This window comes from Channa argus, chromosome 21, assembly GCF_033026475.1.
Source record: "Channa argus isolate prfri chromosome 21, Channa argus male v1.0, whole genome shotgun sequence".
In the NCBI taxonomy this organism is placed as follows: Eukaryota; Metazoa; Chordata; class Actinopteri; order Anabantiformes; family Channidae; genus Channa; species Channa argus.
In genome coordinates, this window is record NC_090217.1 from 7,650,792 (window position 1) to 7,667,966 (window position 17,175).

Consider the following 17,175-nt stretch of genomic DNA (forward strand, 5'->3'; position numbering starts at 1 on the left):
GCGGGTTTCCAAAATCCAGTTAGGGGATTAGGGAAACCTGATTTCCCCAGGTCGATTTCTGACTGAGGACTTGTATATGCATAAACAGGTTTCAAATGGGCCTTTTCCAACTGCGCATGTTTGTGTAACAAAAGGCTGCAGACAGGAACATGCAGCTGAGTGAAAGGCTAAATGAAAGGAGAGATCATTAACGGGGCCATGCTGCCAGAACATGGACAGAAAATTTAAAAGTTTCCCTGCAGAATTTGTAAATTCAGACAGTTTGCATTGTGGATCAGCTGTGGGTCTCCCCCTTCTCTGTCTACTACAACATGAATGCATTTACCAAAAAAAAAGAAGTCGGAAAGCAAAGCTTTCTGTCATATGCAGTTTAAATCTGTGCGTCAGGCTTCCAAAAAAACGACAGAAAAAAATCGCATTACTATTCTGCATGTGTATACATGGATTTGCAGTAACCAGGTTTTTCAAGTACATTTAAACACTGTTACTGTAAGTTAAGAAATACGAATGATAAATTCAAAAGATCACAAAAGTTTGGCTTTGCCCTTTAAACCATTGAGAGAATATTTGTAAAACATTTGGAAAGTCAAATCTTCAATTTTTTTTCCAATCGTATAATTTGGAGTTGAATACCTTAAACAGTTTTCTATTATTTGAGAAAATGTTGTATTTTTTACCCTGCTATGTTACACCCCTTATGATTAATCTGACACATTCAGGAAATGAGTGCCTCTTGAAAAGAACATCATGAGCATGCCCAAATACAGTTCATGTTCACAATTCCTCATTAACCTGTCTTTTGATTCAAATAGACCCCATTGGACAAGGACACTCTGCCAATTCAAGCCATAACAGTTTTTTTGTTCTGAAACAATGCAGCTGTCACAAACTAGCTTAAGCACAGGATAATATGATAAAGATGATATAATAATAGAGCGGTGGCTCTTCCTACACTGAAATTTACATAGTTCTATTGTTAATTCATTACCCTATCAAACTCGGAGAACAACTGAAATCAATAGGAGCATGCTATTCATAAGTGTGCACTTTGTAAATCAATTTAGCCCCCATTATATCCCTGATGAATCTCCTTTAGAGAGAACGCTTCATTAATTCAGTCGAGGCCACGTTTATCTCTTTCAGTCTCCCTGTGTTCATTTGTAGGTCTTGCATCAAAATGTTTGAAGCTACAGACAAGAATAACAATGGACCACATTTACTTATGATTAATATGGTCCTGTTTAGATGTTGGGTGGATGTGTTTTCATGACTCAACAACACACTACAAAATGATATCAGTTATAGTTGCCCTACAACTCTGCATGCATTTACTTTAATATTCTGAACTTCCTCTATGAGATCATCCCTGTGAACAAGCTCTGGTAAAGAATCCGAGAGCCACACAAAGTAGGAAAGATCTCATCTGGAGTTTATTCAAACAGTGATGTAATAGCAAAGGTCGTACATTCTTTTGACGGTCTGTTCCTGCACCCAAAACCGTCTTACTAGATACTCTACCCTCCAGCAGCCCTCCTATGACATCACCAACAGTGCCAGCCTGGACCTACAGTAGCTACTGTACACACTTTAATACAATGACCGTACGAGCTCAAACAATATATGTTAATGGGAAAAGAACAACAGCAGGGCTTGTTTGGAAAAAATTAACATTTTCTTGACATGTGTATTTGTACAGTATAAATGGTAGGCTACAGCCCATTAGAAACATCTGCGTCAAACAGTTTAGTACAACCACCACTAAGAAAGACAAAATGGAAAACACTTGTAGCAGAGTCCTGAAAAAACTAAAGTATAGAAGATTGTAGAATATACCAATGACTGATTCCTATTTAAAACTTAGAATGCATTGGCTTTACTAATGCCGCATCTCTCGATTCTTCGCCGTTTTGTGCTGTAACACCAGATCCAACACCTCTGTGAAGCTGCATTTTTCATCTTCAACATCTGTCCTTATAGAGCTAATCTTACCAAGACTAAAATAAGTTGGATAAAACTTTTGCTCAAGTCTGACAGACATGGAAAATGGACTAAAACATAAATGTAAAATGTAAAGGTTTAAGAATTAAATGTCCACATGATCAAGTTTCATGCACAAACTACACTAAGATGTCCAGTGTTTTTGTCACCAAAGTCCCAGGTTGACTTAATGTAACTAGAATACTGCTCTCTAAGACTAGATCTAAAAATAAGTGACCAAATCAACGGCATTGTGGACTGATCCACAAGACAGACTTACATCAGCGGTGGGGCTATGACTGCTATGACTATGCTGCTCCTCTTAAAGTTATAGGAATTATAAAATCAAGGTTTTTCAAACATTAGCTATAGATAGACAAATACTGATGACTCGCCATGTTTACATATCTAGGTGGTGCTAATATTACATGGTGTCATTGATAAAGAAGTTAAAAAAAATTAACAAAAAAAAAAAAGTTAAAATCTAAATGTGTCAATTTCAATAAAACCTTCATCCTAGTAGTGAAAGAAAGGGGAAAAGGTTCCCCTCCTCTTATGACGTTCTATTTTAAACTCCAGCTCCTGAAAGCAATATGAATCACTGCCAATAGCTGATGTGACAAGAGGTTGATGTCAGGTAAATCCTGGGAACTAACAAAGGTTCAACACAGCTTGAGTAACCGACTACAAAGGTCCCATACTTTGATTTATTGACTATTTTAGGAGTTGACTGGAGGTACCACCATCATAACATACAGTATGTGACACTCAAACCCCCTTATTCTTCCGTTATATTTGACAACCTCGAATTCAAACTAAGTAACCGCTTTGTGAAAACCATAGATCTTGACGGGATTCCGAGTTGAGTTACAGGTGTCAGGATGGCACGAACTCTAAAGAGAAAAAACATTAACACAACATAATGCAACCACCTATCACTTGACAGACCTACCTCTAAAGTAAAGAAGGGTTGGTGATGGTCCATTAACCATGATGGCTCACCCTGTCATAGTGAGCCAAGTATGAGGCAGCTGTGATATTAGAATGAAAACCCATCTACAAAATGCGGGACTTATCATGAAAGCAGTCTTGTTATTCCTTCCCCAGTTTTCTGATACCAATGCATAGCAGGCAATATATCGTGGCTTCAGAGACTATTCAGACTTTCCTTTTTGCACATTTATTGTAAAATCTAATTTAAAATGGATAAATCTCCAATCTACCTGCCGCCTGTGGCTTTTCTATGTGGAGTTTGCATGTTCCTCCCATAGTTGTAGGAGTTTCCTCCCACGGTCTAAAGACACGCACGTTAGGTTAATTAGTAACTCTAAGCTGCCCCTAGGTAAAAGTGTGAACGGTTGTCTGCATATGTTTCTCTGTGTTGGCTCTTAACAGTTTATACAAAACAATTGTCAAAAAATGAGTCTTTCTGTTGACTTTCTGTTGCCACAATCCATACGGGGAAGAGCATCCATGTGTGTGCACAAAAGCACATAACTGTTGCCTTGGGAGCAATTTATCCAGGCTGAGCTATGACGTGGTACCAACATCATACTTTCCACAGTGGGCTAATACAACATGACACACATGGACACGGAAACAAAACATGCCAGCTCCACACAGGCCTATTTGACAAGTTTTTAAAAATGAAATCAAACAAGTATATCATGTCTGGAAAGACAATAAGTTTATTACATCAAACACAAAGCAAAGCAGTTCTTTCTCTGTTTCACTACTTCTCTTTTTCTAGTGTCTAGTACTACTAAAAAAACTGAAGAGCACTTCAATTCACAGCTGACTGTGTGAAGTGGTAAGAAAAAAAAACGAGTAAATTAACAGTTTAGAATAGTGATAGAAAAACAAACACCAAACTCGAAGTCATTCAAATCAAGATGGGTCAAAATGGGGTTTTAAGGCTTCTTGATTATCTGCCTGTCAGGACCGAAGCATTTAGCAGAAATTTTGCAGGAGGAAAACAGTGAATTAAAACATTCTATCACATTTCGTTCACATTACATCCACGTGTGAAACCTTTAAAAAATATAAAGTAATCAAGCAGAAATAACTCACTGTATCACATTTGGTCAGAAAGCAGAGGCTCACTCTTTAAAAAACAAAAAAAACGGAATCTCAGTGCTGCAGTGCTGTTAAGCAAGTCTCAATCACAGGGGTTTTAAGGACACCTCTCCCTGTCATTTGAGGGCACCTCTTCAATTATTATGCATACTGTAGCTACTCATTAATTACTGTTAACACTGATGGAGGCATTTTGGAATATATAATGTATCAGTGTTGGTCGATTGTCTTTTTTCATTCTCCAATGGAGAATTCCCGGTGTTGCCACTACAGTTAAAGATTGACTGAATTTTAACAAAGAAACATCTCTATTTGAGCCAGTGTTGCACTAAAACACACACTTGGCTACACAGTACACCCCTGGAACCCAATCAACTCTAATCCACTTTAAAACCAATATTAGGAAATAGATGTAAACTTCTACAGTTTGTACCAAACCAAACCACATTGAAGGGAGAGAGGGAAAGTGAGAGACGGATGAGGGTATGAGTCTCTCGGATGTGGTTACTTAGCAGATAAATTATGCATTAAAACTGCACAGGTGGCACGGGACAGGGTTTTTACGTGAAGGGAGGGAGCCGAACAGCTGGGGAATTCATAACAGAAACAGGAGCGCAAGCCAAAGCGAGAGGGAGATGAGGAGAGAAAGAAATGCTCTGTAGCTTCGTATCACAGCCAACACATGTTCTCCCATCAAAGCGGCGGCAGGCAGGCAGCGAGGCTACTCAACCCGAGCTCAGCGCCGCTAACATGACCCCCTCTCATGCTGCCATATACACACGCACAGCGCACATACAGACATGCATTACGACACATACATAAAAGCTGGACACGACCTAAGGCTATCACGGTGGAGAATTGTTACATGTTTTAAATTGGCAGAAATTGATCCACTTGAACGTGTGCGTGTTGAGGTGGGAGCAGGTCTGTCAGCCTGCTGACAAAGTGCTATTAGCAACAAGCACTAAGTTGTACCTGACAGAGATTGGTGGTGGTATGTGCTGTGAGCTGAAGGAGGGCATGGTGTTTCCATGGAAACAGGACATGTGGGTGCATATGTAATCTGAGAGTCACATGCAAATCTACACCTATGCTCTCATGCTCATAGATGCCACCCCATGCAGATGGTATGAAAAACCACACAGTTTAGAGTGCCAAATCCCAAATACACAAACAATACTACACACACATCAAGCCTGGAGGAAAACACTCCAGCATATGGTACCTTAGGTCAAGTGGGCCTTTTTGTCTTTTTTTTTTTTTTAACTGGAACAGTGAGTGTGTCTAACTGTGGTCATTAAAAGATGATCAAGCCAAGCAAGATGTCATCAGAGCAAAACAAAAGCAACACTGGGAAATAAGCGTGCAATTAAAGCCGACCAGCTGCAACTGCGAGAGCACATGATGCGGACAATCAATCTTCAAATGGCGTAGACAGAGAGCAAGAAGAAAAGAGACAAAAGATGGAGAAAGAAAATAATTAAGTTGTTGCCAAGACAAGCACCTTTGTCTGATTGTGTGTCCTGATAACCTTGATAAAAAATGAGGTGATGGAACAACGAGAGACTGGGGGTGGGTTATAAAGAGAGCACTTATTTAGACAACTCCTTGATTGTTGTTTAATTGTCTGTTGCACTGATTTTTGCTATTTGTATGTGTGATCTCCCAAAGGACACTCTTACTGTCCTTCCATTTGTTCCTTTTGTTTCCGCCCTTCAACAGCATTTATTATGACCTTGATGCCAAATGGGTAAAGTTTGGTTTCCCTTTACAAATGAACTCACATCGCTAAACACACATCAGGATAACAGAGGCCTGAAATTAACAAAGAATGCACAGCACCGTAGCCCACCTGCCCTCCCTTCTACCCTCTTTGGGTTGTTGCCTTTCATCCACATGAATTGAAATGCTTATCAACTCATTTGGATTATTGTCCATGAGAGCACACTCTCTGTCTGATCAGGGACTTTTAAGAAACCAGAAGAGAAGGAGAAAGTGGAAAGGAAAAGTGGGTATAAAGTGGAACGATTAAGGAACAGAACTACCTCAATGTTACGTTGCAAAAGTATGCAATTAAAAGACTATTAATCAACTTTTTAATTAACAAGCCAGTCTGGCCTGGGTTGCCACGGTGTTGCCATGACAACTGGTTTTCAAGGGAGGTGTTTTCTCTCTCTCTCTGCTTATCATTTTCCCTATGATCACACCTGCCATTCCATCGTCCTTCCACTCTCTCTGCTCTCCATTTAAAAGGAAGCAAATGTAAGTATGAGAAGAGGGGAGTCAGAGGTGGGGAAGCTGATCCTATGCAGTTCAGAAAAATCTAAGAGATGAATGTGGATCAGTGACAGAAAACAAAGAGAGGGGACAAGAACAAGACAGACAGGGAGATGGGTAGAGGGACAAAAAGCTGGCAACACTTCAGAGGCACTTAATTGCTTCCTACGTCACACAATTTAGAGCCTGATTGAAAGGTCTGGTGTAGCTCTTGTGAAAAGCTGGTTTCCCAGTCTGAGAAACAACTGAGCTAGATAGCATCTTCATATGCAGATGAGCTCTGGGTGGCATTGTCAACTAAATATGGCACAAACATAATGACGAGTGTAAAACACTGACATGTCACTGTATAGTAGCCCTAAGATGTGTGCACTGAATGGATTTGTTTTTTCTTTCTTCTCACTATTAAAAAACTTAACCCAAGTACCCAGGAGATGGGTCAGAAGGATGAAAAGCAAGGCAAGAGGCTTGGTCTGATAACTTGATAACTAAATGGATTGCAGTGCCACAGCACATAGCAGTAAAGGCGTAAATGTGTGCATTGCGCAGCATGATGCAGTTGCAAAATAAAACATTTCCTATATTCTTTGGGGATCAAGATTGCATTATATATTGTCAGGTGACTGTAACTTGACTGTGTCAAAGGTCAGTTCAGCATATGGAAAGCACAAAAATGCTTACCCATACTGACACACATAGAAAGTATGACACATAATATATGGGGGGGGGGGGTTGAAAAGAGACTGGTACAACAGCAGAAATCAGAAATGCAGGAATGACGAGAGCCTGTTTACGTAACTGTCTTTCCCTAAGGCGAGAGAGAGAGAGAGAGAGAGAGATCTACATTTATAGTGTTTTCTGCAGGGTAACCAACCAGGACACAGCACAGTCAAAGTGGACTGACCTAAATCACTAGGGGATGCCTAAAGATTTCATTTGAAAAAATGTCTCAAAACCTGGATCTTTACAAAAAAAAGGGATTATATTTTGCAAAAGATAGGCAACAGAGGACAAGAATCCCATGGTTTGATATACCCTCTGTTCATAAACCCCTTCATGTGTATAAAAGTGCACATTTCTGCCAAATAAGAAAATAAAAGTAATAGTTTCAACTCGAACTAAACTGATAAAGAAAAATGATACTGTGCCAAATGATTAAGCTAACTGTCCATCTGAATACAGTGATCAACCATGACAGCATAACTCAAACGCAATCCACTCTGTCATCCTTAAAGCAATTTAACAATCCTTCCAATCTTACATCTCTTCCTGCTTCCCAGTATTTATCCATCTACTCGTTGTTTCACATGTCACTGTACGCCAAGGCTGACAGGCCATGAAAAAAGATCCATCAATTTTCTACCAAGGGCAGACATTTTTGGAGGTCTAGCAAACATGTTGAATGACTCACAATAGTTAAACAAGGCAATGTGTAATGTACTGGCATTTTTATAACTTAACTAGGGTCACAAGAACATATTTTACTCTGCTGGACAGTGTGACAATTTCATGACCACTAAAGACACGGAAATAGGAGATAAAGCCTGAGCTGACAGGTACAGCCTACTGCAGTTGGCAGAAATGTGGCTCTTATGATCCCTGTGCTGGTGGCGCATGACACGCACACAATGCAGAAAACTGCAAGAACAAGAATGTAGGACAACTTTCTATGAAACATGCACTCTTAAGACAAATGAGCATTTAAAAAAATAGCATTTTATCCAAAGAAACTTTAAATGCTCTTGCTGGAAATTACACTTCAAAGAGCTGTCTTTAGAAAGAAAAGAGGACAGTAGAAGGGATGCATCAATGAATCAATGGACTTTGTATGCTCCTCACAGTGAAATAGCATTAGAATGAGGTGTGGGGAGAGTAAGGAGAATGCTGAATTCGGGGCTCGGATTGGGAAAGTGGGGAATAAAGTAGCCAGAAGGAGAAAGAGACTGAATTAAAAACAAGATGATGGAAAAAGCAAGAGTTGATAGTGTGAAGACAAGGGCAAATGAATGAGAGGAAGAGATTGTGGAGGAGTTGAAAGGTGGTGGGTGGGGGGGGGCAGTGGTAGTCACGATGTGGTGAATAGAGGTAAATAAATAAGCAAATGCATTCACGAGTGGAATTGGCTGCTCATCCAAACCAATCTGCCAACATGTAGAGGAATCTGTGTCTGAAGCTGAACCGCAGTTGCAGCTGAAACAATAATCATTATAATTTTACAGATTTAGAAAGGTGTCAAACGCAAATATTGTGAGGCTACAAGAGATCAAATTTTGATCTTAGTACCTTGTAGCTATTAAAACTGAAACGTATTAAAAAGGGACAAGGGTTGAATATCCCCACCGAGCAGAGAGAGCATTTAAAGTTTGCCCTTAAGAAACAAATGTTTAGCATTTCATTAGACAGCTGAGAAAAGCAAGAGAAGTGGGGAAGTAAACGGGAAGCGTAAGCGACGGATATTTCGCTGATGATCCAAATTAAATAGAGTTTAAGTGTAGCTCTGAGCAGAGGCCCTAAAAAATGTCAAAGTGTGTGTAAATGACTATAATGTGTTATTTTTAGTGCAACACACGGACAGCTGACAACGGTTTCTTTCTTCCTGTGATTAAACACAGGAAGAGAGGATACCTGAAGCCAGGTGAAAACGTGTGGACTCAGTGTTGTCATAGCATCTGCTCGATGACTCCAAAAACGCATAATTGTCAGTTATCTACGGAGAGAAAGCACTCCTACCTGTAATGGGTGGTCAGATGAATAGTGGGACCAATACATCATGTTAGGGCCGTCTGTACAGAGTGTACGAGGTTACAGGAATGTCACTAATAGAAGCTCATTCAAGTCATCAACTAATTGCTTTATACTTTAAGTAGTGTATACACACATTGTTACCTAAATGATGTTTTAATGTTGACATTTAAAACTGTATTCCCAAGGCATCATTTCCAAGGAAAAGATATTTTAGATAAAAATTGGTAAGTCTATGACAACATTTAGCTAAATACGCTTAATTCGTCATCAATAATCAGCCATTGTACAAGGTAATAATCTTTACTCCAACTGACTAATCAAAGCTCTGCAGTCTGAGCCCAAATATGTCGTTTCAAAATCAAAGCTTCCTGTCTTTTTTTTTTTTTTTTTTTTTTTTTTAAGGGTTGGGGGTATATGTATAGGGTTGAGAGAGGATAGGAAGGGCTGCCTGACTTATTTCCACACTAATGAACTGGAGACTGGCGCAAACCCGCCCCTTAGGATTTCTAAGAGCCCGCAAGAATCCTGTGCATGACTGGAGAAGGGGAAAAAAGCACAGGGCCAAGGTCATACACACAAATGCATGAACACATGCCCAGGAACAAATAGCATTCACACAATTGCAGCTTAAAGGAAACAGAAGATGACACATGGACAGGACACATTATATGCACACTGCTACAATGGCAATGCAGGGCAACAACACAACGGACACACAGAGAGAACGCGTGGTACTCAACAAAAAGGGCCTACTTCCTGTTTACATGCTTCATCAAGTAGAATATTTCATCAGTCCGTAAAATCCAAGGGATTGTTCTGATGTCCTTGAGGCTAGTTGAAATTTTATAACATTTTTAAAGTCAACCTGCGTAATCCTGCATCTTCTGCAAATGTATAATTCAGCATGCAGAAGGTGAGAGAGCTGCGACAGACTCGCTTCGCTGAGTGCGTCTTATGGCTTTTAGTTTCTTGCACATCAAAACGAGTTTGTATGAGTCATTTCGCAGGTGACCGCCATGTGCATGAATGCACAAACAGTGTGTTGGATGGAGAATGAAGCAGATAAGATGGGAAGAATGTTTGCATGACTGCAACGGGAGATGACACACTGCTGAATTTGCAGATTAGAACTGGGGGTAAAGGAGGACAAAGAGAGAAAACGAAATGGGGATTGGGCTGCAAAATAACGCACAGATCAGTGGGTCCACTGATCTGTTGTGTCTCTGCCTCAGGGCACTGAAGGTCCAGCTTGCTGTGTACAGTAAGAAAGAGTGGGGAGGTAGGAGGTGTCCCCGGAGACTATGTGAATGTGTGTGTGCACCGTCTGCACATGCTCAGAGTGTGTCTGAGTAAGCAGGAAAGAGACAGTGAGAGTATGGTGTCTGCATGTGTGGTGCCTCCTTATATCTGCAACCAAGTGTGTGTGTTTGTGTGTGAATGTGTACACAGTGCACTGAAAATCATTATGTAATCTTTTAGCCATACTGTATGAAAAAGCCTTCCTCAGCTCCTTGCTTTTGTGGGGTAGGTGGTTCATTCTGTGCACACAATGCTGAAAACAAAGACTGAGGGGAGTAAACGCACGCTCAAACATTATGGCAAAGTAAACAAACAGAATAGATATGGTATGTCATCACACTAGTACACACATATCTGCACATATCGTGCACATCCAAACAAAAAGACAATGTAGACACTCAGGCTTCAGCCTGGGAGTTTTTGTATATGGCAGCCTATAGTCATCTTCATCTTTTCTAGAGATGTGAGGTCTTACAAGGGTCACCTATCCCGTTGTGGCCACCCTGCAGGCAATAACGTCCCCTCGCTGTGATTCTGCTGTCTTCTCACACTTGCCAAGAAACTGTGCAACCTTCAGCTTGCTTGTGTACTGACATACTTGCATTGGGGCCAAACATCCTATTGCTGAATGTGTTGAAGATTTGGATGGCACAGGGCTCCCTGAGCCAGTGATCTGAAAGATGATAGGCTATCACAAAAGCTTAAGTATTGTTCAGCTGCCTGCTACAGCACTGCTCCGCACTGAATGGATTCCCATTTTTCTTTTGATCCAATTTAAAATGTATTGTGATTTCACTTTAATTAAATACTTTTATTAATCACCTAATGCAGATGAATATTCAAACCGTTTCTAATTATACACTGTACTGATAATCTAGCTCTGAAGTGTTTGAGGCATATTCCTTAGATAACAACTGATATTTTCTAAGATGTGGCTACAGAGCTGTTTTGCTGCTATGTGCATTGGTTTCTACAACCATCCCCGATGAATAACCTGGATATTATATGTAATATTGGTAGAGTTACTCTGGTAAATATCTAAAAACATTGCTAATATGGACACTAATTTAGCACAAATATCATCAACAATAAAATCTGGACACAAAAACTTTTGAAACCATAGCAATCTGTGGACTGCTGCACAATGAGTCATTTAATTTAACTAACCTACTCACATTTAAAACACTGTTTTCTACTGAGTCAAAGAGAAAATGCTGAGAAGAGACTGTAATTTAGTGTTTATCTGATTAGTGATTGCTGTACTGTGTAATATTGTGGGTGCACAGCTAGCATTAATAGTCTGCCGCTGGTTGGGGTGATGTGCCATGACTTTTGTAATAGTTTCAGCCACTCGTCACCTAAAAGGAAAAATGAAAATGCTAATTGTCAAATGATTAATCTCAAATTTCTTTACCTGCTATTTAAGGTAGAATTAATATAAAGTTATTTGTATATTGAACTTTTATTATCATACATGATAATACTGGGGCAACAAGGTGGTAGCGTGATTAGTGCTCCCACCTCACAGCTAGATGGTTCCCGGTTCGAATCTGAGCCAGCTGTGGCCTCTGTGTGGCGTTTGCATGTTCTTGTGTGGGTTTCGTCCCGGTCCAAAGATGTGCACGTTACGTTAATTGGTGACTCTAAATTGCTTATATTTGTGAATATCAGTGTGAATGGTTTTTCTGTGTATGTCACTCTGTGTTGGCCCTGAAATAGACTGACCTGACCCTGACCTGTTCACAGTGTACCCCACCTCTCGACCAATGACAGCTGGGATAGGCTTCAGGTCCCCTGATGTTAATACTGTATTTAGTCTTTAAACTGTATACAAACTATAACAGAGACATTACTCATAATAATGTTTAACCAAAGTCCCACAACAGACTGTTCTGAAACGGTTGCAAAAAGCAATCGAGGAAATGCAAACATGCTGTGCACATTCATGACCCTGACAATATAACCCATTTTGCAAAGACTTTTTTTTTTTTCCGGCTTATTCCGTGAGTTCAGGGTCGCCGCAGTGGATCGTTGTCCGCATGTTGATTTGGCAGTTTTTACGCCGGATGCCCTTCCTGACACAACCCTCCCCAATTTCTACCGGTCATGGACCAGCATTGCACAGCTGGGGATGGGAATGGGCTGTTGGGAATGGGTTCACTGTCTTGCCCAGAGACACTTCAACATATAGCTGGGACCGGGGATCGAACCAATGACCCTGTGGTCCGTGGACAACTGCCTTTAGCAACTGAGCTAAGACATATTGCACTATATTAAGTGATTCTTTTCTATTATCTTATCTCAAAGCCAGGAAATGAGGGAAGAAAATGCAATTTTACTTAAGTTTTGAGGAATAATTTGTAATCAAATAGACCTCTCAAACCTCCAGGTGACATGTTTTTAATGATACGTGGTTTCATCTCGTCATAGACCATGTCATTGTTAAATGAAAGGAAACAATGACAGCGGTAAGCAAAAAGATGAAGAAATGGAAGAGAGATATAACTGAAATGGTAACACAGGTGCAATCATCCTGTTTGGCACTAAAAGCAATGAAGGCACAATTCCCCACAAGACCTAATGCAATTTGTGTGGCAAAAGTAACAGTAATGATTTCATGTTCACCAAAAATCTCTCTGTGGGGTAAGGACAGCCGGGGACTAACACCAAAATGGCTGAGGTTAAAAGGAGAGACAGTAATTTGCAGAAGCTGCACAGGGATCTGGCTAAAAAGAGATGTAAATGAGAGAAACAATAGGTTGAATCAGCCACAGTGAGAGTGAAATTTATTTTGCTAAATCTTTATTGACTTTATTATTAATCCCAGGCATTTTCCATGATACTGCATGGTGACTGCCACAGGTTATTTCATGATGATTTCAACAATGTGAAGGGAAAGAGAAAATGACTGCAACAATGGAAGCATTTTAATCGCTCCAGGGCTTGAAAAGCACTGATCGTGGTATTTATAGAAAAGGGACCATAAAAACCAAACTATGCTGCAAGTAATTCTACACAGAGTATTTACCAATGACAATGCATGACGCACACATGACAGAAAATAGTCCTTGACTGTACAAATTATGCATTTCTTAAGTGAACTGCATAAAAATCAATCGAGATAAAACACTATAATTAAGATGTCTGTACAAATGCCATTTTTGGACCTGGAAAGAATGCTAACTATAACGAATCCTTGAAACCTGTCCAACAGAGGCAAACGTCCTCTCAATTTAGAGGCACAAGCAAATTTGCTTTGCTAAAAGCCAAATTATCTTCATTCATCGACAGTGTGCTCCTGTTTAGACAAGTGTGTGTTGTGCTGACTGCTAAGAATACACAGCTTGGATGGGAGAGAAGAAACACACTGCATTTTGCACTCTTTCAAAACAAAATCAGACAAAACACACAGTGAGTTAGGGGAGTGGATTTATGGTCAGTGGAGGGGATTTATGGTTAGATGTTGGGTTTGTGAGGCATTCCACTTGACTCTTGAAAAGGAGCCAGAGGCCAACTGAACCAACATCAGCAGCCAATCACAGCAAGTCCAAGTGGTGCCCTTTGCTGTAAAATAAATAAATAAAAAAGGTTTGTCTAAGCTACCAGCTTGTGTTAAGCTATGTGTTCATGTATGCTGTATAGTGACAATCAAGTTAGCTGGACATTCAACTCTAGGTTTCACAATAAAAGGGAAAGCAGAGATAAGATTATGTACTTCAATCAGGCTCTGCCAAGGACACATCACCAGTTCAATGTCAAAACGATGCTGCGTCAAGTGCTTTGACAAGTGGCATTGATGGACGGGTGAAGTATATGGAACGGCAGCACTGGATCCCGGGTTGGTGTTTCCAAGAGATTTATTTTACTCAAAACAAGGCAAATGCCTGACTCACAGTGACCACTGTCTTTTCCAAGAAATGAACTTTTCTGCATCATCAGAAATGTAAACTAGGAACATGGGCATGACACAAGATACCTGGGCAGAACTTATTTGGGTTATAAGGATTCAAAGATGGTTAATTGGAGGAAGATATAAAAAAAAGGAGGGAGAATAAAAACTCTGCAGAGATTTAAAGAAACACTGATCTGTGAAGAGTGATGAGCAGGACTGAAGGCAAGGGGCAGACACACACACACACACACACACACACAAAAGGTAATTCCCATGATATGGAATAACTTTAATAAGGGTTGTCATTTCTTCTTTTGTTTTCTTTCTCAACTTCCTCTCTTTTCCATTGTTCTCTCTTCCTCCCAGACACCCATCAGACTGTGCCAATCTTTTTTTTTAAGGTTGAGTAAGTGTAAAAAAAAAAAAAACTCTCAACAGAAAGCTCACTGGTTATTATTGTGAGATTGCACTTCTCATAATTAGTCCATTCCAATTACTAGCATGTTTCTTTCCTCTGCCAGTTATTAGTTTGCTTTTCTTTCAAGTAAACATATGCCTTAGTAGTGTAAGTATATCAAAAACCATTCAGCATTGCAGGGTGGCTAAAGCTCTGACTTGCAGAGAAGAACCAATAGCTTCCTAGATTGATTTCACTGTTATTACCGTAACTCTTCATTTTAGAGTATTTAATTTTCCTTTTTGTTTCTAAATTTTTCAAAAAGGCCCTTGAGGCATAGCCAAATATTGACAAACCACATCTGTTCAGCCTTAGTGGAATTTAAATGAATGCTACAGCCAATGACTTTACAGTTAAAATCGCAGAACTTAATCCACTATCAGGCAATTTGCTGTTATCTTGTCAAATGTATTTCTCCCAATTGCTAAGTGAGAAGACTAAAACATCATATAGCTGCAATAAGATGTCTCATACGACAATAACAAAATGCTGTGTTTTTGCACCAAGTCTTGTCAGTTTATACAGATGCCTTGTACAGGGCTTGGGATGCCTGGAATTGCTTGGAAAAAGCTGACTCAGTCACAGACTAGTGTATACAGCATCTTTTAGCTCAATTATGGAAATCTTAGCATTAAGTGAATTACTAAAGGTTCTGACAGGGTGACCCATTTTAGAGAGATTTGTGAAAGCAATAATTTATCCATAAATAACTGTAAAGCTGAAGAGAACTAAAATGTGCTCAGGCCTACAGCTTGTATCTTCTACATGTGTGTAGAATAGGGTTTGCTCTTCTAAATATTTTTGCAAGAAATGCTGGTAAGATCAAAATGTGCTGAGCTCCAATAAACATTTTTCTTCAAACCCTTTGCAATGCTTCATTTAGAACACAATCATTTTGTCCCATTGGTCTCATCATAGCAAAAATTCATTCACTGAAGTCACTCGAACTAAGCAGTTTTGGTTCAGGAAGCCACTGCAGCAAACCTAAATCCCCCCTTGTTGTCCTGGGACCCTGCTGGCCCACCAACGCAAAATTTTCCTGTGTGTGTGTGTGTGTGTATATATGTATATGTATATATATATATATATATATATATATATATATATATATATATATATATATATATATATATATATATATATATATATATATATATATATATATATATATATATATATATATATATATATATATATATATATATATATATATATATATATATATATATATATATATATTTTTTTTTTATTTCTTTTTTTTTTTTTTTTTTCTTTTTTCATTACAACAACCTTGTTTTCTTGTAGGGACACCTGACACAGCAGAAGCACTGATGTCTTCCATATCCATAGCCGTAGGGACAATAAAGGGAGGGCAATGAGGAAGAGAGGGAGGGAAATGGGAAGAGATGCAATCTGCCCTACCTAGCCTCAGCCTACACACAACGACCAGCCACAGCTTCAAAAGATAAAGAGAAAAAGCCAAGCTCATAGCTTTTCTCTAGATGGTCTCTGTGGGTTAATTAGAGCAGCAAGTCCCACCTCATCTGCCTTCAAGTTGCATAGTATGCATTCACACACACATGCAACTTATTGCTCCATGCTCCACAACTCATTCTCCACTACACGCACACACAAACAAATCAGGCTTTGGCTGATCTGTGCACCAGTGCTTGTGGCAAGCTAACATCAAACACAATCACTGTCTGTCTGTTCCACTCAGACCCCACTCTGCCGTCTTTCCTCTTGGCCCTGTCTGTACTCAGGTTAGCTCAAGTCAAAACCTTCTGGTGAAAGTCAATCTGTCTCAACGCTGCAAAGAGGACTGGAAACCAGCAGTGAAATTGTCATCAGGGGTGTAAAGAATATGCCTGTTTGCTGCACTTAGATTTAACATGGCAGCATTGGTGTGCTCACATCACTGGCAAGATGTTTCTTTTGGTAAATCCACAAAAAGCAGGAATATAACCCTCTCTCAAAATCTCTAGCTTTCGAGCGCGAGGGATAGATGGTAAAAGAAATAACTTCTAGAGACGGGGAAAAAACGACAAGGATGACAGGTGGCCAGGCACTTTATGCATCTGGCAGGGGCAGCTTGTGGAGCCATAATGAAAATGCAGGGCGAGATCAAGATCAGTGTGAGAGGCCTCCATCCATCAAAGGACTCCCGTTGAGGAAATGAAGCTTCAATGATAGCAGCAGATGTGTAGCTATTTTCAACCCTAGATAGAGCATTGTTTTAGTACCGCAGCTTTAAATAACAAAGTACTAATTTTACATGTATTGTAGGCCTCGACAGAAATGCTCGCCCCCCCATTTAACTTTGTGTTGACAACTGCTGTTGTATTGCTAGTTATCCAAGTCTTTGAATAAATGTCTGGAAACAAAAGGTTCTTTTATCACAATTTACCACTCCAAGAGGTTTAATGTCAGGATCGTAGTCATCACTTTACAG

At 39.7% G+C, this 17,175-nt stretch overlaps 1 protein-coding gene across 1 annotated transcript in view; it reads right to left on the reverse strand.

The window, feature by feature from the left end:
* snd1 (staphylococcal nuclease and tudor domain containing 1) overlaps positions 1–17,175 on the reverse strand; it is a 159,618-nt gene that overhangs the window by 41,666 nt on the left and 100,777 nt on the right. The window lies entirely within an intron of this gene.